This window comes from Schistocerca americana, chromosome 2, assembly GCF_021461395.2.
Source record: "Schistocerca americana isolate TAMUIC-IGC-003095 chromosome 2, iqSchAmer2.1, whole genome shotgun sequence".
NCBI classification, from domain to species: domain Eukaryota; kingdom Metazoa; phylum Arthropoda; class Insecta; order Orthoptera; family Acrididae; genus Schistocerca; species Schistocerca americana.
Genome location: NC_060120.1, coordinates 359747515 through 359773663, shown reverse-complemented (window position 1 = coordinate 359773663; position 26149 = coordinate 359747515).

The window sequence follows — 26149 nt, the reverse complement described above, 5'->3', positions numbered from 1 at the left end:
AGCATCTCCAACACTAGAACTTACAGTAAAAATAACAGTGAAATCCCCTTCCCACATAATTTCTTTATAATCTTCATAAAACTCCCAAACATTGCTAATACATAAATTATTTCATTTTCTTTACTTTTTTTTAGCATTATTACTGTACATCCTTCCATATAAATGTTATCAGAAAGGGACAAAGCTAAATTTAATAAAAATTGATGAAGAAATAATAGGATCTCCTATTCTTGATAAAATATTTGTATTTTTTATGGTTACAAAATCAAATAATTCCCAACACAATTATCAGTTACCTTTTATTAGATTATGCATCATATTTAGGGTAACCTGATCCATCAGTTTGCCCAACTTTATTTTTTCATTATGAGGAAAGGATAAAATTGATAGCTATTAAATTTTTCCACTTACATAGATAAAATTTTTATAAAAAGTTAAAAGAAACATCTTATTGAATACAATTAAATATTTTATGATGATTGAAATGTAATAAAAATTTAATAAAATAATCTTACTAAGTATAATTTAAAAACATATAATTTCCAACCATTACCATTCATGCCATTCCTAATTTTCGTTTCCCAAACATTATTCCTATAATTGACATTGCTGCTAGTTTTATAATGAATGAGGCATTCTCAGTATACATTCTTTCTTTTGCCATTAACTGAATTTCTTTATGTACTTCATGTCTTTTTCCCAATTCTTTATAATCTCTATAAGCAGTCTTTTGTTTTTTGCAAGGTACATATCAGGGATTTACTCATTTATCACCTTTAGCTAATCTTTCATCTAATGTTGTCCTTGGAAGACAATATTTATAATGAGGATTATGCATTTGAAAAGGTAATTTATTAATGAAAGTATTAACTACTCCTTTTCATATTTCGTGACTTCTAAAATGTGTGAGGTAAATTATTGAAAAACACAATTAAATAAGGTATTTCATTTGGATAATCAATAATAAAATCTCTGAATTTGTTTGTTACAATTTTTGTTATTCTAACTTTTTCATTATAAAAATTTTTTATTTTCTCCTAATTCTTCACCATGGATTTCAGCGAATGTATCGATTAATTTATGGACATCATCCATCCAAAAACATTCAATTGGTTTTTTTGTATATCTTATAATAAATGTTCATCTGTTTTCTCATCTTCACTTCTAAATTTATTGATATTTTTTTAAAAAAATAGGCATCAGTGATTTCTTTTGTCAAATACTTATGCTATTACCCAATTTTATTTTATTTGAATTATTTTCACTGTATTATGCATCTGAACTGTGTAATATATCAACATAATATGATACATCAAAAGTATCAGATTTTTTATTTATATCATTTGTAGCTATTTGTTTTTTAGTTGAAACATTAATTAATCCTTCTGTTCCTTCACATGTTTTACCATCAAATTTTAATTTATTACAGTCAAATTTTGGTGGGTACCTTCTGAAATATTTAATGTGTGAAAAGGTCTTAATCCAAAACTATTGCTGTTGTACTCTAGCATTATTTCATTTACTTCTTTTTAATGTCTAATACTTGTTCTCCATTTCTTAACCTTTTCCATTCTTTAGTCTGTTCTTCATATTATTTCAATAAACATTGTATTTCTGATTTGCTTAAAGTATAATCTGTACCATTTTGTTTGATTGTTGGTATATCATTAGATTCTTCTAAATAATGTTGTTGTTTATTAGAATAAGGTACAATTTGTTTTCAACTTCATTATTTTTACAATAGACTTTAAAATTTTATCTCCTATATCTTTGATTGCATCAAAAAAACGTTGCTCATCTTTATCACATTTGTCATACTTAGTTCTAGGTTGTTTTCTTCCAATTTTAAATTTTTCCTTTAATCATTGATTTAGCTTTCAATTACATTTAGCATGTTTAACAACCTCCACATCAAATTTTACAAAGATTTGTTAAGTCTAAGAACATTATAATTTATGTCTATAATTATTTTGCTTAATGTATTGTGTTTAATATTTAACTTTTATGTCAATTTTTTTATGCTTTTAAAAATTTGAATTTTGTTTGTGTATTTCCCATTATTAATTTTTCTTGTCATATCTACTGTAATAATTCAAAATTTAGCACCATTACAACATTTACTACACATGTCTTTAAAATCAACAACTTTTAAACAGCCACAAACAAATTCATGATATATATGACTTAAATTTGTATCACCTTGTCTAAAAAAATTTAAATAATTTAAATCCTTTTACTAATTGTTTAAATAAGTTTGAGCCACATAAAAACATAAAAACAATACATTCCTTTATGTCTGTCTCTACTAAAATATTTTTAACTCTATCTTTATTTGTGAGAACTTAATCATTAAATTAAACAATGGAATTATCTCCACATTCATCTAATGGTATAATTTCATCAATATTTCCAATAAAAGTAGAAGTTTTTCATTATTTTTAATTTCAATTTTTCGCATCTTTTTATAACTTCCAAGTATTTTTGTTGATTTAAACTTTTATAATAAAAATATAAATGATTTATTTTATCCCAATTTAAACAACTTTGAGCTAAAATATAATAATCAGTCAGTAATGTTGTCATTTTTCCTTTTTCAATCGTTCCTTAGTTCATCATGGTGTGTTATGTGTAAACAACTAAATGAAAGGCTTTTTGATTTTTGCCATATGCATTTCACTTCTTTTATTTGTGAAGCATCTTCAGTGGTCTGTAATATATGTTTCTTTTTAAACATATAATTAATGTATTATGCACTAGTTATGATATGTTACTGTGTTACACATTGTAATGTTTTTAACAGATTTTCAGATTAGAAACAACAGTTGCAGCATAAGTACTGTGGTGTCAAATTATCGTTTGGTGTTACAATTTACAGTGTACTTGGTACAGATTAGTCAACATGCATGGTCCTGGAGACACTCCTGCTGACCGATTTCATGCATTTTTACACCTACGTTATTATAACACATCGTTTACACTTTTAATTGTGTGTGTGTGAGTGTGTGTGTGTGTGTGTGTGTGTGTGTGTGTGTGTGTGTGTGTGTGTGTGTGTGAGAGAGAGAGAGAGAGAGAGAGAGAGAGAGAGAGAGAGAGAGAGAGAGATAGACAGACAGACAGAGAGAGAGAGAGAGAGAGAGAGAGAGACAGAGAGAGAGACAGACAGGCAGACAGAGACAGACATACAGAGAGACGCAGGGGCTATGGGATACATAGGGGAAGAGACAGAGAGAGAAGGAATGGGGGAGAAGATTCATTAATATTCTGATTGTATTTCAGATTTCTGTTTGCTATTGTCTTTGTGACTAACATGATCAGAGAGTTCTTGCTTGTAATTATTTAATTGTTAATTACCTTCTTTTTCATTGCAAGGGCTCTTTGAATATGAAAGTGTTCTTGTAATGGCAGAAGCTTTTAGTTGTGATTGTTCACTTTAATAATTTTCATATCCTGTTCCATGTTTGTAGTTTCTGTCCACATTTTACCAGGTGTTGACAAAAGGCAGAATGTCTATTTTTGGGCTTCCTGGTTCTTATATGTTCTTTCTACATAGTTTTGAAGTTTCTTCCTGCCATCCTCAGATATACTCATTCAAATGTTTGATATTCTAACTGGTATTTACTTATCCCTGTGTCTTTAGTAGATTTGCTATGCTATATGTTGATTTCTGTTTCTATGTTTAAGTATACAATTTCTTTCTGTTAGTCATGTCATTAGTGTTTTTGTTTTGTGTTTCTGTGTGTGCTGTAGTGTATGTGGGGTTCTTTGGTGTTCTCCGCTTGTTTTCATTTTTCTTTAGTTGTGTTTTGATTTTTTGGTTGACCCTTTGTACTATATGGATGTTGTAACCATTGTCTATTGCTATAAGTTGTATTGTTTGTAATTCTTTTTCATAGTTTTCTTTACTGAGTGTGATATTATTTAGTCTGTGTAATATGTGTCATAGGGCTGCTAAGTTGTGATTTTGCAGATGGTATAATAAGGTATGTATAATTTTATCTGGGGCTGTTGGTGTTCTGAATGTCAGATGTGTGCTTATTTCTGTCCATCTTCATTGTTATAGACAGCAAATGTATTTGTTTTTGAATTTATTTTTCCATGGTGTATTGAATATTTTTATGTGTGTTGTTTATGTCTACATCAAGTTTATCTACATTCTCCTTTGGTTTATCTACCATACATGTCTGTACCAGTAAACAGTTTTGTTTCCTTTCTTTGTGATGACTGTTTTCTGAAGATCATGTGACTGATGAATATGTTTTCCAATGACCCTGAAATTGGGGATCCCATTGAAAGCTATTCTTTTTTTAAATAAACATCGCTTTTGAATTGGAAGTAATGTAGGGATGCAATTACTTTGGAGGTTTTGGTTATTTAATTAATATTATAGTATAAATGATTTTGATGTAGGTTAAGTGTTTTTGATAATCTTCACAAAATAACTGCTATTAACCAGACAATAAAAATAATGCATAAATCAAATTTTCTGTCTATAAGCCTAAAAGATAAGTTGAAACTGTCCCAGCAGATGTGGAAATAATTTTATTTGCTGAACTCGTGTTAGAATCAACTTAAGATAAGTTCTTAGAACATTAATTATTTAATTGTTTTTCTGTATCTGAAGAAACCCAAAATGCAAATAATATTAATTTGTTTAAAAAATTAAGTAACTAAAATTCAATATTTTATATAATATTACTAGCTGTAAATATTTAAATACTAGATATCACGAAATAATTGTTTGTAACTCAATAATGAATATCAAATTATTTGGCCAAAGAAATATAATATATTAATGACTGGATTTGATTTTAATTATTTTGAAAAAAGAAATATCAAAGTGAAACATAAAGGAATGCAAAAAATATAAAAATAATGAGTCACGATTTGGAATTCACAATACATCTAGTTTTTGGAAATCCAATAAATTGTTATATTTCATTTTTAAATTAATTTTCATTTTATAATCTAATAAATTGTTTTCTTATAAACAGAAACACAAAGTAAAATAAAAGTATATTAAATTCCTTAAAAACATTATTAAGTTAGAGTTAAATTGTTGTATTATATTTCTAACAGTGAATACATAAGTACTAAATATAGTAAAAGAATTTGTTTAGAGGACCAGTAATGAATTTAAAATTATATTACCAAAAGGATACAATAAACTAATTGATGATTACAATTTTATAATAAGGGGATCTTAAACTAAAATATATTTGAATAAGAAGTAATAAGCTTCATGATCTAGAAATTACTATTATGTTTAATGTGATTAAAGCTCATGACTTTCTTAAAAGTGACTTCACTGTAAATGTACGTTATGATTGTTTTAAATTACATTATATAAAAGTGTATTATAAATTAAATAAAGATAATTTAATTATAAATATAACAAAATATAACAAATGCCTAACAAGAAACAATATAAAGCCAAGGAACAATTTAAACGATTCCCTTATTCTAAAATTGAAAATGATGCTGACAGTTTTAAAAATGATGAACTCAAACCATTATATGAACTATATCCTTTCATAACAAATTATTTTTCTGGAAACAAAAAATAGAAACACAGTCAAATATTATGTAGCCAAAAAATCGCACAAAAAGTTTCAGAGTATAAATTTCGAAAATTGTATAAACTCAGTTGATTCCAGTCATTTCTTGAATGCCACAAAACCACATCTTAACAAAATAGTTAAAGAAAATTTTTAAATATTGGATGGTTTGGCAACAAATTTTTATTTATTTTGTGAATTCATAATGCAGATAAATAACGGTATATGGACATCAAACCTAAATTATATCTCTGCTCCAGAAAAAGGCATACCTAAAAAATTTAAGAAATATAAAATAGATATTTTAAAAAAAATTGCTAAATATCAAGCTCATGGTTCTGGACATTAAATAAAATTATCGTAATACCGTTAGCAAATAATAGATGTGTTTCTTTAAATGGCTCATCTCAAATCGAATCACCTGAAAAAATAAGAAACACAAGCTTGTATTAATGTAAAAAATAATGATGGAAAATGTTTTTTGTGGTCTGTAGCTTCCACATTAAATCCAGTAGATAGGCAGAAATAAAAAATCCAGATAATAGAAGTAGTTATAAAGATTTTTTAAACAGTTTGAAGAAAAAATACCTAATATTTGTTTACCTTTTCAATTTGATGATACTCCAAAGATTGAGACTAAAATTGAAGTAGCTATTCAAGTTTATTCTTCCAATGAAAATATATCTAATAAAAATAACAATTATATTAATTATACAGAGTAATCAATGAAAGTGTCGAATACTTTGATAAGTGGTAGTACTCGACAAAACAAGAAAAATAACTCCAGTGAACAGTGGTCTGGAAACATATACTTCTGGCATAAACAAGTCTTTGTAGGAAGGGCTGCACAATTCTTGGTTGCGGTTATTAGCACAGTCGTTGCATTGTCACTCTGTCAAATGTGTCGGCAGGGTCTTATCATATCTTACTTGCAGTACTCTATCTACCATTATCTACCTCAGTTGTCTAATTTGAGTCAAATTGTAGGCTACATTAGTAGTTTCTGTACTGTATGCCTGGTTATGTAGCATGGTGTTTCACGTCCTTACAAACTCAAATAAACTTCTGTAGTTACTGTTATTCAACTGTTTGTATGTCCAATTGTGTAGTACATTTATGTTCTCTCTCTTCCACTACTTGTTAGCAATAGAAGCCAACTACTCGACAAGTGCCTTGTCGCATTGATATTCTGCTATTGTTTAGCAAATGTACGTAGACTGTGAGCCTGTGCCCTCTATGTTGAAAAACATCCACAGTACAGAGTGTCCACTGATGAGCTGTTCAGCGGACTTTTCCAGTGTCTGAGGGTCACAGGCACCCTCGCACATTCGAAGACTGACAGTGGAAGGCGCCACTCAGTCTGCATGCCTAACATGCAGGAGCATGTGCTACATTCAGTGGAATAAACCTGTGGAAACAGTGTGCGAAGATTAGCAGCAGTAGAAGGCGTATCTCACTCTCTTATCTGGTAGGGGTGGGTACTTCATGAACAATTGCTGCGCCCATATCACTTACAGTACATTCAGGCCCTAAGGCCACAGGATCATCATGGCAGACAGTAGTCCTGTCAAAGGCTCTTGCAGAAGTGAGCTGCAGGCCCACTGCTTACATCCAAGATTTTCTTTACCAATGGTGCAGGGTTTACAAGAGATAGTGAATTTCCATAAGCAGCATGTATGGGCAGATTTAAATCCCAAAGCAATTCAGGAAAGATGGTACCAACACCGCTTCTCAATCAACGTATGGGCAGGCATACATGGCAATATATTAATAGGGCTGTACATGCTACCACAAAAATTCAATGGAGCACTTGTCTTGACTTTGTCATTAATGTACTGCCTACCTTGCTGGACGCTGTCCATTGCAGCAACGAATACAAATTTGATTCGTGCATGATGATGCATAAGCACACTTTCGTCACAGTGTCCACAAAGTTCTGATACAGACATTTCAGGACCACTGGATTGGTCAGGGGTGGGGAAGGGTGAGAGGCACACCTTGATCTGCTTGTTCTCCAAGACCTCATGCCCTTAGACTTTTAGTAATGGGGACTTTAGAAGAAATTGGACTACACCATGCCAGTCATTGATGTGCAGACTTCACAGTGTCATGTATTCAGTGATGGCCAGCAGGTCAACAACTGGGTATACTTCAAAGGGTGTATCATTCTTTATGCCAGAAGGTGATGGAGTGCATTATCATGAATGGGTGTCACATCGAACACCTCCTGTAAACAAGTGTTTATTGCAGAAGGTATGCATATCCAGACAGATGTCAGCTGGACTTACCTCAGAAAGGATGCATATCGACACCCGCATTTATTGAACTTATTATTATTATTATTTTTTGTTTCAATGCGTTCTACCATCTCTCACAGAATTCCACACATTTTTTAACACCTTGTATAAATTGACATTCTAAAACTCCAGTTGTTTATAGAGGACCAACTTGCCATAAAAATTTACAGAATATATTAAAAAAGAAACTGAATAAATTGGGGAAATTTATTCCGAAATAGAAGAAATGAATCCAGTAGCTTCTGAAGTACGGTCAATACATAATAAATCTAAATTTTGTTCTTCATGCAGAAAACATTGTGCAAAAAATTGTAAAAAAGCTCGCCATCAGAACAATTTGACTGGAAAATATATAAAACCATTATCTAATAATTGTAATTTACAATTAAAACATCCTAATTATGTACCAGTTTCTTTAAACAAATGCAGCATGGTTTTAGAAAGCAACGCTCATGCAAAACTGAGTTTGGCTTTTTCTCACTTGATATAAGTGAACTATGAATGACAGGCAACAGGCAGATACCACATTTCTAGATTTCCAGAAAGCTTTTGACACAGGACCCCTGTTGTAGGCTGTTGACGAAGGTACTCACAGATATAGGGTGGCTTGGAGACTTCTTAAGTGACAGGATCCAGTATGTTGCCCTCCATGGCGAGTATTCTGAGACAAGGGTGTTGTCAGGAGTGCGCCAGGGAATTGTGATAAGACTGCTGTTGTTCTCCATATACATAAATGATTTGGCAGATGGGGTGGGCAAAGGTTATTTGCTGATGATGGTGTGTTGTACAGTAAGGTGTCGAAGTGGAGTGATTGTAGGAAGATACAAGATAACTTAGACAAAATTTGTAGTTGGTGTGACGAATGGCAGCTCGCTGTAAATGTGGGAAAAAATAAGTTAATGCAGATGAACAGGAAAAAAACCCTGTAATGTTCGGATACAGTGCTAGTAGTGTCCTGCTGGGCACAGTAACATCATTTAAATATCTCGGCGTAACATTGCAAAGCAGTATAAAATGGAACGAGGATTTGAGGACCTTGTTAGGGAAGGTAAATGGTCGATTTCCGCTTGTTAGGAGAACCTTAGGGAAGTGCGGCTCGCCTGTAAATGAGACCACATATAGATTTCTGCTACGACCAGTTCTTGAATGCTGCTAGAGTGTTTGGGATCAGTATCAGATCAGATTGAAGGAAGACACAGAAGCAACTCAGAGGTGGGCTGATAGATTTGTTACCGGTAGGTTCGAACGACAGTTCGTACAACACATGTGTTAATGCTTTTGGAATTCAAATGGGAATTCCTGGAGGGAAAGCGACGTTCTTCTCGAGGAACACTACCAAGTGAATTTAGAGACCAGGCGTTTGAATATGACTGCCGAATGATTCTACTGCCGCCAACATGCATTGCGCATAAGGACCACGAAGATAAGATACAAGAAATTAGGGTTCATATGGAGGCATATAGATAGTCTTTTTCCCCTCTCTCTATTTGGGAGTGGAACAGGAAAGGCAATGACAATGGCTTGTCGAGTATCTATGTAGATGAAGATGTAGAAAGTAACAGAAGATTCACAAATATATGTTATGGAAGCTAAAACTGAAGCACAAGAGGAGCTTATGGTCAACAGATTAAAAGTATGATTGAGATGCCACAAGAATGCGACATCAATATGAAAGGACTAGCAACTGATGAAACTGAACTATCTGAGAATTTATGGCAAGAAATAGCAACACAGAGGTAGGACGATGATCAGCAATTCAACCAAGAGATCAGCGATTTATAAGAGATGTACAAGAATAGAAGAATAAACCCGAAGAAACTGATGGGAAAACTGATAATGGAACTTTGACAGTGAGCGAAAGTAATATCGTAAAACTAACGAATATTGACAAGGGTACATCCAGGTGAAGACAGCGTAGACGTGTAGACCAAAATGAGAATTGGACACAATGATATCAGCCAAGTAGTTAAAAATTTGCACTAGACAGAGTGGACAGAAAATTTTTCATCTGGGGAGCTACGAAGAAAGAGGAGGGAAATGGTTACAATCAATTTGAAGAGGAGTTTCTGAAGAGATACTGGTTCAAGAGTGTTCTATGTGCAACAATTAAAGATGTACTGTATTGCTAGTCTCTTAACATGTACAGCAGTAATCCAGATGACAGAATAGAATCAAGATAGATGTAAGAACCAGGAACTCTTTTGTTAGTATACCAAATGGCGATTGGTACGCTCCCAACTGGCTGTGTCATGTTCTTCTCCTCTCCCATCTTTCCTGGCAATAGATTAAGAAAACAGCACAAACAACAACAGAAACTATTAATTAGATTAAGCACTAGTTGTCCAAATATTTCAATCAGGATCAGTTTAGTAAGACTTGTGAAATAGATATCTTAACATTACGAAGCTAACGTTAATATAATTGTGATAATCTCTAAGGAATATGATTTTTTCTAATTGTTCAAAGTTAAAACTACACAGATATTATAAGCAAAAGAATAGAAAATGTGCCATAGCTGAAAGGAAACCTCTATCTAAATTCTGAGTGAATCTAGTTAGCACCAGTAAATAATCCCACAGAATCTTGTAGATTTATTGCATGAGTTATTAATAAACAGAGACACTGTAAAAAGGTGGAATATGATGAATACGAAAAAGTCTAAAATGACATACAGATCACGAGCTGCTTGTTTAGATGAGTAATGTGAATTTAAGTACGATTGATTTAATGAACCATGGTGATGACTACAATGTCTGTGTTTATACAGTGTCTTCACATTACAATGCCCTTCAGACATGCATGCATGTCTGAAGGAACAGAAGATGTTCTCACAGATTACAACTATGATAATTATTGCGAAATGGTTTAGCATTTTGCCAGTTCAGATTGATAACTGTCGTTTCTGACAAATGAAAATTTGTGCCGGATCGGGACTCAAACCTGGATTTACCGCTAATCATGGGAATCACGAAATGTGCGAGCGTAACTTCATGACTAATGGAAGTCTGGGTCAGTCTTGTAGGCATGTTCAGATAGCCAAAGCGGTTAAGATGGTTGCTCGCGATAAGTGAGAAACTCAGGTGTGACTCCCATTCTGGAAAAAATTTTCATTTGTCACAAATAGCTTACGTCAATCCGCATTAACAAAATTGGAAATCATTTCCTAATAATGTAATGAGGTCTATGACAAGTGGAGAAGTTAAGGAACATGGGGGAATTTTTATTTAACTATTGATGTGAATAAAGGTGGTTATTAGACACTGAAAGAGTATATGTTTGAGGCGAAATAGTATACTGAGTTGAGAGAGATATTTGTAATGGAGGTTTATGTGAGTTGAAAGTTTTATGGGATAGAGAGCACTTTAAGAGCTAACATCTGAATGAAGTCATTAACATTTACACATGTTATCCTGTTTCTGTATATGTGCATTTACATGTCAGTCATTATGAGAGAAGCATGATGATAACAGTAAAGTGCTGCTCATGAATGACAAAGGAATAAGGGTGTAATGATGTAGTTCACTTTCAGAGCAGATATGAAAGAATTAATTTTGAGTATCACAGGTAGAGTTATTGGCCTATTTAATGAATAAGGAATACCAACACTTCAAATTTTGAATCTTGTGTCAGTATAAGGAGATATTTAGTATGCTGCTGGCAATAACAAGAAACAACCACAATAAATATCCTATGGCAAAGAGAAAAATGACCATTCCTTCTAAAATTTCTCTCTGGGAAACCACGTTAGTTGTAGTTATAAACAGTTATCTAAGACATGTTAAGAGCATTAACTTAGCATCTACGTTTTTGACTGAGAGCTAATAGAAAGTTAAGAACTGTCAATTAGATACATAATTTGATGTATTGGAATTATGTTTGGTTTCTCATACATCACGTCAACAGTCAATAGTTTAGTAAAGATAAGAATGGAATAGAGATTAATTTGTGGTATTTCCTCCCTATTTTTCACATGAGATTCCTGTGGTGACCTGACATAATGATGATAGTATGAACGGCAAAAGCCGTACTGAAAGGATCGCAAACCAAAGGGTTGGCTGAAATAAATGAGTGTTTTTGAGCTGTGCTGCGAAAAAGGTAACCAGCGACACTTATATGTTCGACAGCCCCCACAAAGGAAAGGATAAATTCACTGAAGTCAAGTGTAAGAGAAAACTTGTGAAAATACCTTTTTTTCGTTAAGATTACTGAATTTTTTAATGATATTTTTTGAGAAGTCATAAGGACTTTGTGCATGATGTATTTTAGCTCAGTGTGTCTCCATCGCCGTGGACTGACCCTCAGAAAACAGAAAGAATTACACTTGCTAGTGACAAAGCATCTTACCAAAAGATGATTATAAATACACATTTTCGATATTACGCGTTCGTGTCTACGGCTCTGGCCAATGGGTTGCAGCGTGTTTCGTGTGTGCATCTTACGGCGTGAACGGCTGGGAGATTCCGAAGGGGAGGTTCAGCTGTCTGACTGGAAAGCTATTCCCTACCCTTTCGTCCTCGAAGTATGAGACTTGTGTTCATAAGTTTATCCGTTAAATGTAGGAGACTGTGATTGGTGTGTGTGTAGTGTAGCGTCATGATCATGTTGGAGATGATGAGAGAAGCCTACTCCTCTCGAAGAGCAACAAGGTGTCTGCCGAGCTTAACGCCCCCATTCGACAGTTTCGCTTGCACTCACTTCGTGAGAGACTGCGGAGCGGTTTGGAATTGAATCCAGGACACTTGGCTCAAAGGTTGACGATCAGGGACTCCATGCCACCACCCCTCCTGCCTCTCTACTGTACAGGCAAAGGGTAGAGATTAGACGTAAATATAATGCGTATGACGTTGCCAGCGATTGTCTCCAATTATGTTTAACGAGAATATATCACTTTACTGAATGTGAACATACACAACTTTGATTACTGCAAAACCTCCATTCCTTGAATACAGTATTACTGTGCAGCCAAGTACCGATTGAAACATCTCACACAGGAGTTAAAACCGATTAGCTCTTATCCATTAGATGATCGTCAATAAAACAAAATGTTAGACTGCTTGATCATTCGATGACTAAGAATCTCTAATTTAATTGGGAGCGTCTCAATATCAACAACATAAGCGACTTGGAAAAGCTCAGAATGTTGCGGAGACGGCGAATATCGGCCGTTTTTGTGTTCCACTATTGTGAGTATCTATGGAAATGTGGTTGAAGGACAATGAAAACACTCGTAAGCTACAAGGTGCTGGACTTCCCAACCTCATCACATTATATGGAGATAGAAAGTTTAATCGCTCTATAAGTGGGACAGGCGGCGATGTGTGTGAGATCTGACGACAGAGTACAATGCTGGTGCAGGCACAAGTTTTCGGAGCACACAGTTCAGCGCACGTTGTTGAATGTGGGGCTTCACAGCAGACACCCTTAATATTCACATATTGATCCAATGCGTCGTGAATTACGTGCCACCTGTTCGGATGAATTAACTTTCTTATTACACCAAGTAGATGGTCATTTCAGAGACGCCGTCATCTAGTCGAAAGACTGCTCAAAACACGCACCACGCTACGGACACAGATCGGCGGGGGCAGTATTATCTATGGGATCTGTGATCGTAATCAAAGTGACCTAGGCAGCTTTTGACTATGTGAACATTGTTGTGGACCACCTGACTGCTGAATGTTTGATGTGTTCCCTGACAGTGATGGCATTTTTCAGTAGGATAACTGCCTATGTCACAAGGCAGTATTCGTACGACAGTGATTAGACAAGTGTGAGAGGGAACTGACATTGATGACCTGGTCACCACATTCGCCTGAAGTCAACTCGTTGGATCACATCTGGGATGCTTTTGGGTGCCAAATCCATGCCCGTAATCCGCCTGCCCACAATTTAGGGAATTTCGTGATCTTTGTGTAGATATATTCCGCAGAATACATGAGAAATACCTACCAAGGACTCGTCGAATTCATACTACGAAGAATCGCTGCTGTATTGCATCAAAGGTGGACCAGTCCGCTATGAAGTAGGTATTCATGATATCCTAGCTAGAGTATCTAACAATTTAAATATATTTATTCACTTATACTGGACTCTTACTAGGTGCCGCGCGGGACAGCCGCGCGGTCTTAGGCGTCTCGTCACGGTCCGAGCGGCTCGTCCCGTAGGAGGTTCGGGTCCTCCCTCGGGCATGGGTGTGTGTGTTGTCCTTCGCGTAAGTTAGTTTAAGTAGTGTGTAAGCTTACTGACCGATGACCTCAGTACGAGGGGCGTTTGAAAAGTCAGTGTAAAGTCCGAGAGATGGCACCACCGGTGCGTATCGAGGTCATGTTTAGTTAGTAGCATCTTTGGAAAGACCGCACACCAAGTTTCAGCCATATTTGTCTATTTCTTTGTGTTTGGCATTCGTATGTATCAAGGAAGTCGAGTGATGGTCAAGAAATGGACGAAGAAGAATTTCGAGTGGTGATTAAACATAACTTTATGAAAGGCAAAACGCCTCAGGAGACTAAAGAGAAACTTGATAAACATTACGGTCTCTCTATACCTTCGATTAGAACAGTTTGTAAGTGGTTTCAAAATTTTCGGAGTGGCCATATGGGCACAAGCGATGCTGAACGTTCTGGACGATCTGTGGAGGTTATGACTCCAGAAATCATTGACAAAATCCATGATGTGGTGATGACAGAAGAGTTAAGGTGCGTGTGATTGCTAGTCTGTGGACATCTCCAATGAATGGGTATATAATATTTTGCATAAACATTTGTACATGAGAAAGCGATCCGCAAGATGGGTTCAGCGATTGCTCACGCTTGACCAAAACCGGAATCGTGTGAAATGATGCAAGGATTGTTTGCAGCTCTTCAGGAAGAATCCGCAGGACTTTAAGCGTCGTTTCGTCACTGTGGATGAAACATGGATACATTACTATACTCCTGACACCAAACAATAATCTAAACAATGGGCTACCAAGGTAGAATCCGAAATAGGATTCCAACTCCTTTGACATCCTCCCTATTCTCCAGATTTGACTCCCTCGGCTTACTATTTGTTTCCTAATTTGAAGAAATGGTTGGCGGGACAAATACTTTATTCAAACGAGGAGGTGATTGCAGCAACTAATACCTATTTTGCAGACTTGGACAATTTCTATTATTCGGAAGGGATAAACAAATTAGAACAGCGTTGGACGAAGTGTATGAGTCCAAAAGGAGGCTATATCGAAAAATAAAAAAGGTTTACCCCAAAAATGTAAGTATTTTTTTTATTTTTGCACGGGCTTTTCAAACGCCCCTGGTAGTTTGGTCCCGTAAGACCTTACCACAAATTTCCAATTTTTCTTACTAGGTTCGTGTTAATTAATTAACACCTCACTGAAAAGGCCAATTAAAATGATAAGCATAAATGACATAAATATAAAGAGTATGCATCTGAGACAGAGGAGACATCGAGGTTTTCAGAGAGATGAATGAGTGAGACATTTGTACTCACTTGAAGTTGAGCAGCTGCAGGTAGGGGAAGTTCTTGCGCAAAGGGAGGACGAGGCCCACTCGCAGGCTGAAGCCGGGCAGGATGGAGAGCTGGCAGGAGAGGCTGGGAGCGTGCAGTTGCACCTGGTCAGTCTGCATGAGCGCGATGTGGCCGGCGCCCAGCTTGCAGAGGTGTTCCAGCGTGGCGCGGTAGGAGTGGTGGATCGTCTGCGGGCACGCATTCAGCAGCCGCAGCAGCCGCGTGCGGGACTCCTGGCGCGTAGTAAAGGCGGCTTTCAGATCCGGCAATACACACCTAGCACAGGTAGGTAAGAGTTCACTTCCTCAATTACGCTCTTTCTGTGCAGACGGCACGACGAATACCCTTGAAGAAAATTTGTTCTGGTGTCGTGACAATGAAATTAATCACCTTATGTCCGAACACAACTGTCCATTCATCACAGAGAGGATTTGAACGTTTAATCTTATCTATGACAACAGCTTGAACACTTATTATTCAGCATCTAGCTACGTGGTATCCACAGCAAAGTGGTCAGGCGACTAGTAGGCAGCACAAATTTAATAAAAAGCTTTTCTCCAGTATTGGGCCTCTAACATAAAAACTCCTGAAGCATAAACAGCTCTAGGGACGACTTCGTCTGCACCTGTCAGAAATTGTTCCAATAGTGCCTGATGCAACTGATGTCATGATTTTCAAGAGACTAGACCGCGCATCAGGTGAAGTTGAATAGCAGGCGTCAACGTTTCGTTAGTTGTTTCGGATGCGGACCTCGAAATTTTGCCTGATCTCTGTAAAGGTTTCTGAACGATGCGTACAGTATGACAGATTGTGGAAATTATCTCGTCGAGTAATAGACATTGCATTATGATTTGCGTATGGTTCCACGGAGTACATGTGACTTCTGTCTTGTTTTTCATAGTCCTTTAGTGTACAATTCTCACACTTCCAAACAATGTAGCATGCTAAAGAACGTTGGTTGCTTACTAATGTTCTCTAGGTAACAAGGTCCTTTACAGATCCTCACACACTTTCCAGCTGGTTCAACGCTTACGATTTCGAGGGAAATGTAGTACGACACTGATGCATACGTAAACAAAGCGCTGAAATGAGGTGACGCCATATAGATATGCAACACATCTAACGCACAGTTAATGCGGGTAGGATCTTAAGTGACCAAGTCTACTGGGAAAAATATTGTAGGCTACACTTGCTTATGATAGTGGCAGTTTTACAACTGTACTCCAAGCATGTATCACACAAAACGTCAAACGCCTGCCGCACTTACTGAGTGGATGTGCTGTTTCGTGGCGCAGCTCAAGTGGTCGATTATACAGGGTGTTACAAAAGGGTACGGCCAAACTTTCAGGAAACATTCCTCACACACAAAGAAAGAAAATATGTTATGTGGACATGTGTCCGGAAACGCTTACTTTCCATGTTAGAGCTCATTTTCTTACTTCACTTCAAATCACATTAATCATGGAATGTAAACACACAGCAACAGAACGTACCAGCGTGACTTCAAACACTTTGTTACAGGAAATGTTCAAAATGTCCTCCGTTAGCGAGGATACATGCATCCACCCTCCGTCGCATGGAATCCCTGATGCGCTGATGCAGCCCTGGAGAATGGCGTATTGTATCACAGCCGTCCACAATACGAGCACGAAGAGTTGGTACCGGGGTTACGTAGACAAGAGCTTTCAAATGCCCCCATAAATGAAAGTCAAGAGGGTTGAGGTCAGGAGAGCGTGGAGGCCATGGAATTGGTCCGCCTCTACCAATCCATCGGTCACCGAATCTGTTGTTGAGAAGCGTACGAACACGTCGACTGAAATGTGCAGGAGCTCCATCGTGCATGAACCATATGTTGTGTCGTACTTGTAAAGACACATGTTCTAGCAGCACAGGTAGAGTATCCCGTATGAAATCATGATAACGTGTTCCATTGAGCGTAGGTGGAAGAACATGGGGCCCAATCGAGACATCACCAAACATGCCTGCCCAAACGTTCACAGAAAATCTGTGTTGATGACGTGATTGCACAATTGCGTGCGGATTCTCGTCAGCCCACACATGTTGATTGTGAAAATTTACAATTTGATCACGTTGGAATGAAGCCTCATCCGTAAAGAGAACATTTGCACTGAAATGAGGATTGACACATTGTTGGATGAACCATTCGCAGAAGTGTTCCAGTGGAGGCCAATCAGCTGCTGATAGTGCCTGCACACGCTGCACATGGTACGGAAACAACTGGTTCTCCCGTAGCACTCTCCATACAGTGACGTGGCATACGTTACCTTGTACAGTAGCAACTTCTCTGACGCTGACATTAGGGTTATCGTCAACTGCACGAAGAATTTCCTCGTCCATTGCAGGTGTCCTCGTCGTTCTAGGTCTTCCCCAGTCGCGAGTCATAGGCTGGAAAGTTCCGTGCTCTCTAAGACGCCGATCAATTGCTTCGAACGTCTTCCTGTCGGGACATCTTCGTTCTGGAAATCTGTCTCGATACAAACGTACCGCGCCACGGCTATTGCCCCGTGCTAATCCATACATCAAATGGGCATCTGCCAACTCCGCATTTGTAAACATTGCACTGACTGCAAAACCACGTTCGTGATGAACACTAACCTGTTGATGCTACGTACTAATGTGCTAGATGCTAGTACTGTAGAGCAATGAGTCGCATTTCAATACAAGCACCGAAGTCAACATTACCTTCCTTCAATTGGGCCAACTGGCGGTGAATCGAGGAAGTACAGTACGTACTGACGAAACTAAAATGAGCTCTAACATGGAAATTAAGCGTTTCCGGATACATGTCCACATAACATCTTTTCTTTATTTGTGTGTGAGGAATGTTTCCTGAAAGTTTGGCCGTACCTTTTTGTAACACCCCGTATACAAGCACGTTTTCATCAGCGTAAGGGACACCAATGATAACTCCAAGCATTTAGTCGAGTCAGCTGTTATTTTATTAAATACACGCACAACGTAATAACCAGATATCTGATGTTAATGAGTTTAGTGTAAAATTTTGTATTAATCTTCCCAAGGTTCTAAATAAACACAAGGTCACAGCACACATTAAGGAAGTGAATTAGATATTATTTCTCCGACGTTAATCGCATTTATGTTATGTACAAATGATGTCGAGTGTCGACTGTTGGCGATCGACATCAGCTGTCTACCACTGATCAGAAATGAGCTCTGTGGTTCAAATGGCTCTGAGCACTATGGGACTCAACTGCTGAGGTCATTAGTCCCCTAGAACTTAGAACTAGGTAAACCTAACTAACCTAAGAACATCACAAACATCCATGCCCGAGGCAGGATTCGAACCTGCGACCGTAGCGGTCTTGCGGTTCCAGACTGCAGCGCCTTTAACCGCACGGCCAATGAGCTCTGTGCACTCGCTTTAAACAAGCCAGCCTGTCCTATGACGTCATCTTCGAACTCGCCGTTTCCGCACGCTCGGAAACTCGAGTCACCAGTCACAGCTGTTGCCCATTAAACCGAAAACTCGTTTGAGTCTGTTGTTGGGCACAAGTGGACTCGACCCGGGCAGACAGGGTTCGCGGCATTGCCACTACAATCGCAGCCTTTGGGCATGATGATAATATACACTGTTGTTGTGGTCTTCTGTCCTGAGACTGGTTTGATGCGGCTCTCCATGCTACTCTATCCTGTGCAAGCTTCTTCATCTCCCAGTACCTACTGCAACCTACATCCTTCTGAATCTGCTTAGTGTATTCATCTCTTGGTCTCCCTCTACGATTTTTACCCTCCACGGTGCCCTCCAATGCTAAATTTGTGATCCCTCGATGCCTCAAAACATGTCCTACCAACCGATCCCTTCTTCTAGTCAAGTTGTGCCACAAACTTCTCTTCTCCCCCATCCTATTCAATACCTCCTCATTAGTTACGTGATCTACCCACCTTATCTTCAGCATTCTTCTGTAGCACCACATTTCGAAAGCCTCTATTCTCTTCTTGTCCAAACTAGTTATCGTCCATGTTTCACTTCCATATATGGCTACACTCCATACAAATACTTTCAGAAACGACTTCCTGACACTTAAATCTATACTCGATGTTAACAAATTTCTCTTCTTGAGAAACGCTTTCCTTGCCATTGCCAGTCTACATTTTATATCCTCTCTACTTCGACCATCATCGGTTATTTTACTCCCTGAATAGCAAAACTCCTTTACTACTTTAAGTGTCTCATTTCCTAATCTAATTCCCTCAGCATCACCCGACTTAATTTGACTACATTCCATTATCCTCGTTTTGCTTTTGTTGATGTTCATCTTATATCCTCCTTTCAAGACACTGTCCATTCCGTTCAACTGCTCTTCCAAGTCCTTTGCTGTCTCTGACAGAATTACAATGTCATCGGCGAACCTCAAAGTTCTTACTTCTACTCCATGAATTTTAATACCTACTCCGAATTTTTCTTTTGTTTCCTTTACTGCTTGCTCAATATACAGATTGAATAACATCGGGGAAAGGCTACAACCCTGTCTCACTCCTTTCGCAACCACTGCTTCCCTTTCATGCCCCTCGACTCTTATAACTGCCATCTGGTTTCTGTACAAATTGTAAATAGCCTTTCGCTCCCTGTATTTTACCCCTGCCACCTTCAGAATTTGAAAGAGAGTATTCCAGTTAACATTGTGAAAAGCTTTCTCTAAGTCTACAAATGCTAGAAACGTAGGTTTGCCTTTTCTTAATCTTTCTTCTAAGATAAGTCATAAGGTTAGTATTGCCCCACGTGTTCCAACATTTCTACGGAATCCAAACTGATCTTCACCGAGGTCCGCTTCTACCAGTTTTTCCATTCGTCTGTAAAGAATTCGCGTTAGTATTTTGCAGCTGTGACTTATTAAACTGATAGTTCGGTAATTTTCACATCTGTCAACACCTGCTTTCTTTGGGATTGGAATTATTATATTCTTCTTGAAGTCTGTGGGTATTTCGCCTGTCTCATACATCTTGCTCACCAGATGGTAGAGTTTTGTCATGACTGGCTCTCTCAAGGCCATCAGTAGTTCTAATGGAATGTTGTCTACTCCCGGGGCCTTGTTTCGACTCAGGTCTTTCAGCGCTCTGTCAAACTCTTCACGCAGTATCTTATCTCCCATTTCATCTTCATCTACATCCTCTTCCATTTCCATAATATTGTCCTCAAGTACATCGGCCTTGTATAAACCCTCTATATACTCCTTCCACCTTTCTGCCTTCCCTTCTTTGCTTAGAACTGGGTTGCCATCTGAGCTCTTGATATTCATACAAGTGGTTCTCTTCTCTCCAAAGGTCTCTTTAATTTTCCTGTAGGCAGTATCTATCTTACCCCTAGTGAGACAATCCTCTACATCCTTACATTTGTCCTCTACCCATCCCTGTTTAGTCATTTTGCACTTCCTGTCGATCTCATTTTTGAGACGTTTGTATTCCTTTTTGCCTGCTTCATTTACTGCATTTTTATATTTTCTCCTTTCATCAATTAAATTCAATATTTCTTCTGTTACCCAAGGATTTGTATTAGCCCTCGTCTTTTTACCTACTTGATCCTTTGCTGCCTTCACTACTTCATCCCTCAGAGCTACCCATTCTTCTTCTACTGTATTTCTTTCCCCCATTCCTGTCAATTGTTCCCTTATGCTCTCCCTGAAACTCTCTACAACCTCTGGTTCTTTCAGTTTATCCAGGTCCCATCTCCTTAAATTCCCGCCTTTTTGCAGTTTCTTCAGTTTCAATCTGCAGTTCATAACCAATAGATTGTGGTCAGAATCCACATCTGCCTTTTAGTATCTCCAGGATTCTTCCAGGTATACAACCTTCTTTCATGATTCTTGAACCAAGTGTTAGCTATGATTAAGTTATGCTCTGTACAAAATTCTACAAGGCGGCTTCCTCTTTCATTTCTTCCCCCCAATCCATATTCACCTACTTTGTTTCCTTCTCTCCCTTTTCCTACTGACGAATTCCAATCACCCATGACTATTAAATTTTCGTCTCCCTTCACTACCTGAATAATGTCTTTTATCTCGTCATACATTTCATCAATTTCTTCATCATCTGCAGAACTAGTTGGCATATAAACTTGTACTACTGTAGTAGGCATGGGCTTTGTGTCTATCTTGGCCACAATAATGCGTTCACTATGCTGTTTGTAGTAGCTAACCCGCACTCCTATTTTTTTTATTCATTATTAAACCTACTCCTGCATTACCCCTATTTGATTTTGTATTTATAACCCTGTAATCACCTGACCAAAAGTCTTGTTCCTCCTGCCACCGAACTTCACTAATTCCCACTATATCTAACTTTAACCTATTCATTTCCCTTTTTAACCGACTATGAAACGAGCTCGGCGTCACGGTTCTCAGACTCGTCATACTCATGGAGCTATAGCGGGAAGGAAGCGTGCCAGAACTGTACTGACGCAAAGGTGACGCCTTGATTTGTAATGTCTGCTACCCCCATCATTACTCTTATACTCGCCCAGTTTCTCATTTCTGTTGTCTACGCGTATTTGCCCTTGTTTCAGATCTGCAGTTAGTATTTTTACCCACCACGGTGCCCTCAAATGCTAAATTTGTGATCCCTTGATGCCTCAAAACATGTCCTACCAACCGATCCCTTCTTCTAGTCAAGTTGTGCCACAAACTTCTCTTCTCCCCAATCCTATTCAATACCTCCTCATTAGTTACGTGATCTACCCACCTTATCTTCAGCATTCTTGTGTAGCACCACATTTCGAAAGCTTCTATTCTCTTCTTGTCCAAACTACTTATCGTCCACGTTTCACTTCCATACATGGCTACACTCCATACAAATACTTTCAGAAACGACTTCCTGACATTTAAATCTATATTCGATGTTAACAAATTTCTCTTCTTCAGAAATGCCTTCCTTGCCATTGCCAGTCTACATTTTATATCCTCCCCAAATAGCAAAACTCCTTTACTACTTTAAGTGTCTCATTTCCTAATCTAATTCCCTCAGCATCACCCGACTTAATTCGACTACATTCCATTATCCTCGTTTTGCTTTTGTTGATGTTCATCTTATATGCTCCTTTCAAGACACTGTTCATTCCGTTCAACCGCTCTTCCAAGTCCTTTGCTGTCTCTGACAGAATTACAATGTCATCGGCGGACCTCAAAGTTTTTATTTCTTCTCCATGGATTTTAATACCTACTCCGATTTTTCCAAGTAACATAAATTATCGGTAAAATTTTGAGTACAGGCCCACACAATGAACATGTAGGAAACATTGTCAGTCCTCAGACACAGGAATCCCTTACAACATAGGATGGCTGGCAATGCTGCCGCCGGCACACATTTACCCGCAGCCCTAGCAATGTGCTCGACACTTGGCGCACGCTACACAAAACACCCAACTTTTTCTACACTCAGCTTGCAGAGATGCTGCAGCACAGAGAGGAATGAGTGACGGATCGTCTGTGGACGTACGTCCAGCAGCTGCAGTAGATGGTTAGACGGCTAATGGTGCGTAACACAAGAGGACATCCAGTGTGTGCTATCTTCAGAGTCTGGGCTCTTTCTGTTCTATATTTTATTGTCCTAGTCTTCCAGTAACTCGAAAATTAAGGATCGGGCATACAGGTATGCAGAATAATGATAGCTGCATGTGCTATGATATGTGACGAGAACACGAGATGGCGTCTGGGCAGCTGTTTTTAGTGGTCGGTGAGATGATAACGCAACTACGTGTTTTTTATGGTGAATTTCATCCAACTTCTCACGTTACGAATTAACCACACGGTTGAGTTACACATGTAATCTAAATTTGGAAGCTATCTTGCGGCTAAAATAGAGTTGTCTATTTTCTCGTCCCATTGGTTGCCTGACAGCACAGTCTCATTGTCTGTCAGGAAACGATGTGCTGAAATCCAGTGAGTAATACTGGAATAACATCATCGCCTTCACTCGCCGTTTTATTTAACTTCGATCCAACTGCTGCTTTGTCCTAACAGTACATGCCACTACAGGAGTCTAACAAAATAGTATAAACATCCTGGCATAAAATCTTCATTTGAGGAGCAGCACCTCCGACTTACCGTAATGCAATGTGGTTGCTTTTTCCTTCATTTTTATACTACAACGTCTTTGGAAATCTTTACAGTCACCACTGCGCTGTGACCATTGACATGGTGTGTTTATCAAGTGACACATTCGAGCTTGTTCACTTGTAGCGATGGCTAATTGTTGGTGAGCAATTTCTTGATGCATCCATGACATCAGTCATTAGTATACAATGGGCGTCTAGAGCTAATATATTTAGTGTCTCGGCGTCGGCTACTAAACAAAATAGAGAAAATGAAACTTTTATTATTGATAGGGTCTAATGGATTTTAAGGGGGATATACGTTTAGTAAGAAGGCGATTGCCACTAACGAGAATGATAACCTTTATTTCTATCTCGTGAATACGTCATCGGCAAGAAGTGTACGACGGGAACTCCAATAACAAAACATTCAACAAGGACGGCTAATCTGGTGATGGCAACTAGCATTGTACGCGGGACGTAGGCTAAAGGTGACAATTTGTAGCATCGTACCCAGGGTCGATCGTGGTCCTCTGTTTTGGAACAGAGTGAAGATCTGAGCCAGAGGCTCACATGACTCTGTACCGGCATTGGACGCTAATTTCTCGAGCTCCGCTACCGAGTGGAGAATTGCAGGGTCCACTACAAGCGGGAAGCGTTTTCCAGGGTAGCGGCAAACGGATTGAGTGGGCATGGGTGTTTTAGGTTAGAGAAACACCCTCTTGGGATCAGAGATGAATTGCCTTGCAAAAATCGAAGTTACATCGGCCACAACGTTCTCAGAGAATGCTCGTCCTTGCGTATCCTGCATAGGAAAGGTTACTATGTTGTTAAGTAGATTGCAGAAGCATCCAAGGAAAGATTCCAGAAACCCACAGAGAATATTAGGAACATAAAATATGTTGGGACCAGTAGTGATAACAACGAAATCTTTAGTTCAACTTGGAATATTTATCGAACGGGAAAGTTAGTCGCCTGTGTTTTCAAAGTGCTACCTTCCTTGAGGCTGGATTTCTGACGTGAACAGATTGAGTGGGTTTAGGTAAAATTTATGTGAGCGTAAGTGGGGACTTGAGCTCGAGGTCTTCGAGCCTACTGAGACAGTGGTTATAACAATTTGGTAGTTATCGGGGTACCTCTAAAATGGCACGAAGCGCCTTTGTACGATGCCATCGTGCAGGAGGTACCGAGCCGGTGTAGCCGAGGTGACGGGTTGTAGGGTGTAGTGCATCGATTTTTGCCAATAACTTCCGAGTCGACTCCATACTTTGTTCTCTGATCATCGGCAGTTGAAGTTCATTATGTAAGTCGTGGATCCCGGCCCATCGCGGAGCTCCCAAGACAAGTCGCAATCACCGATTTTCAATTACCTGTAAGAGCCTCAGATTTGAGGGGCTGGCAATATCCCAAGCTGAGCAGCCGTATAACAGGGCAGGAACGAACGTTGTTTTGTAATGCTTGAGTTTTGTCCACACATTCATTTGCCCACTAGCCACAATATGATACAGTTGGTGCAATAGATGAAGAAATTGAACTCTCTTGGCCTGGATGTATGGTTTAAAGAGTAACTTATGATAAACGATAATATCTAAGTACTTTATTGTGTTGGACCACGGGAGTTCGTGGTTCTTGAGTACGGGACTGTCCTGCAAGTTGGCCCTTCCTGCGAGTAAAAGGATTGGCGTGGTCTTGTCAGCACTGAGACGAATGTGCTTGGCTGCGGCCCATTGTTCCGTTAGCACTAGATGTCCTGCAGTCGACTAATTACCGCAGTGATCCGTCTGCTGCTAGTTAACAGAGTGGCGTCATATGCAAATTGAGCCAGAATGAGGTTAGTCGCCAATGGGGACAACGTCTTTATTGCAGTAAAGAATTTGATAATGTCTAGCGAGCTTATCACGGATTCCGTGACGGGAGATGAGGCCGAGCGGTTCTAGGAGCTTCAGTCTGGAACCACGCGACCGCTAAGGTCGCAGGTTCGAATCCTGCCTCGGGCATGGATGTGTGTGATGTCCTTAGGTTAGTTAGGTTTAAGTAGTTCTAAGTTCTAGGGGACTGATGACCTCAGATGTTACGTCCCATAGTGCTCAGAGCCATTTGAACCATTTGAACGGATTCCGTGCGTGAATTATTCTGAGTAGAATTAAGCGTAAAAGGTTGGCCAAAAATAGTGATCAGATGCTTCTAGAGACCGAGTTGATCAGGTGCTAAAGTGGTGGAGCGTCTCAGAGAGGACTTGCAGAATATCCTTAATAATTAAGCTTGTCCATTATAGAACTTAGAACCCGTGGTTGTTTATTTAATTTAAATGAAGAAAACTGCAACCAGTCACTTTTTTGAAGTAGTTATTTATTCATTCCATGAACCGTTATCGAACCTTTCAGTCTCATCTTCAGCAGCCCACACTGTCGCAAGCCGGCACCCAGCATTATGATTGAAACAGTGTGTAACTTCCCGTACACAAACTGAATATGAGCCTGGAAATATTCTAAAACTGGTTCATGGAATGAATAGATCCTTAGTAATTTTCCTCATCATGACGTTGTAATAGAGAGTGACTTCAACTTTCCAAGTGTAGATTGGGAGAGTCAGGGATTCAGAGACAGGGATTCATGTGACATCATTCTGAATTCTTCTCCAAAAATTACTTCGAGCATACAGAACCAATTCGTGAAGGGAACGTCTTACATCACCTAGCAATAAACAGATCTGAACGTATCGAACCA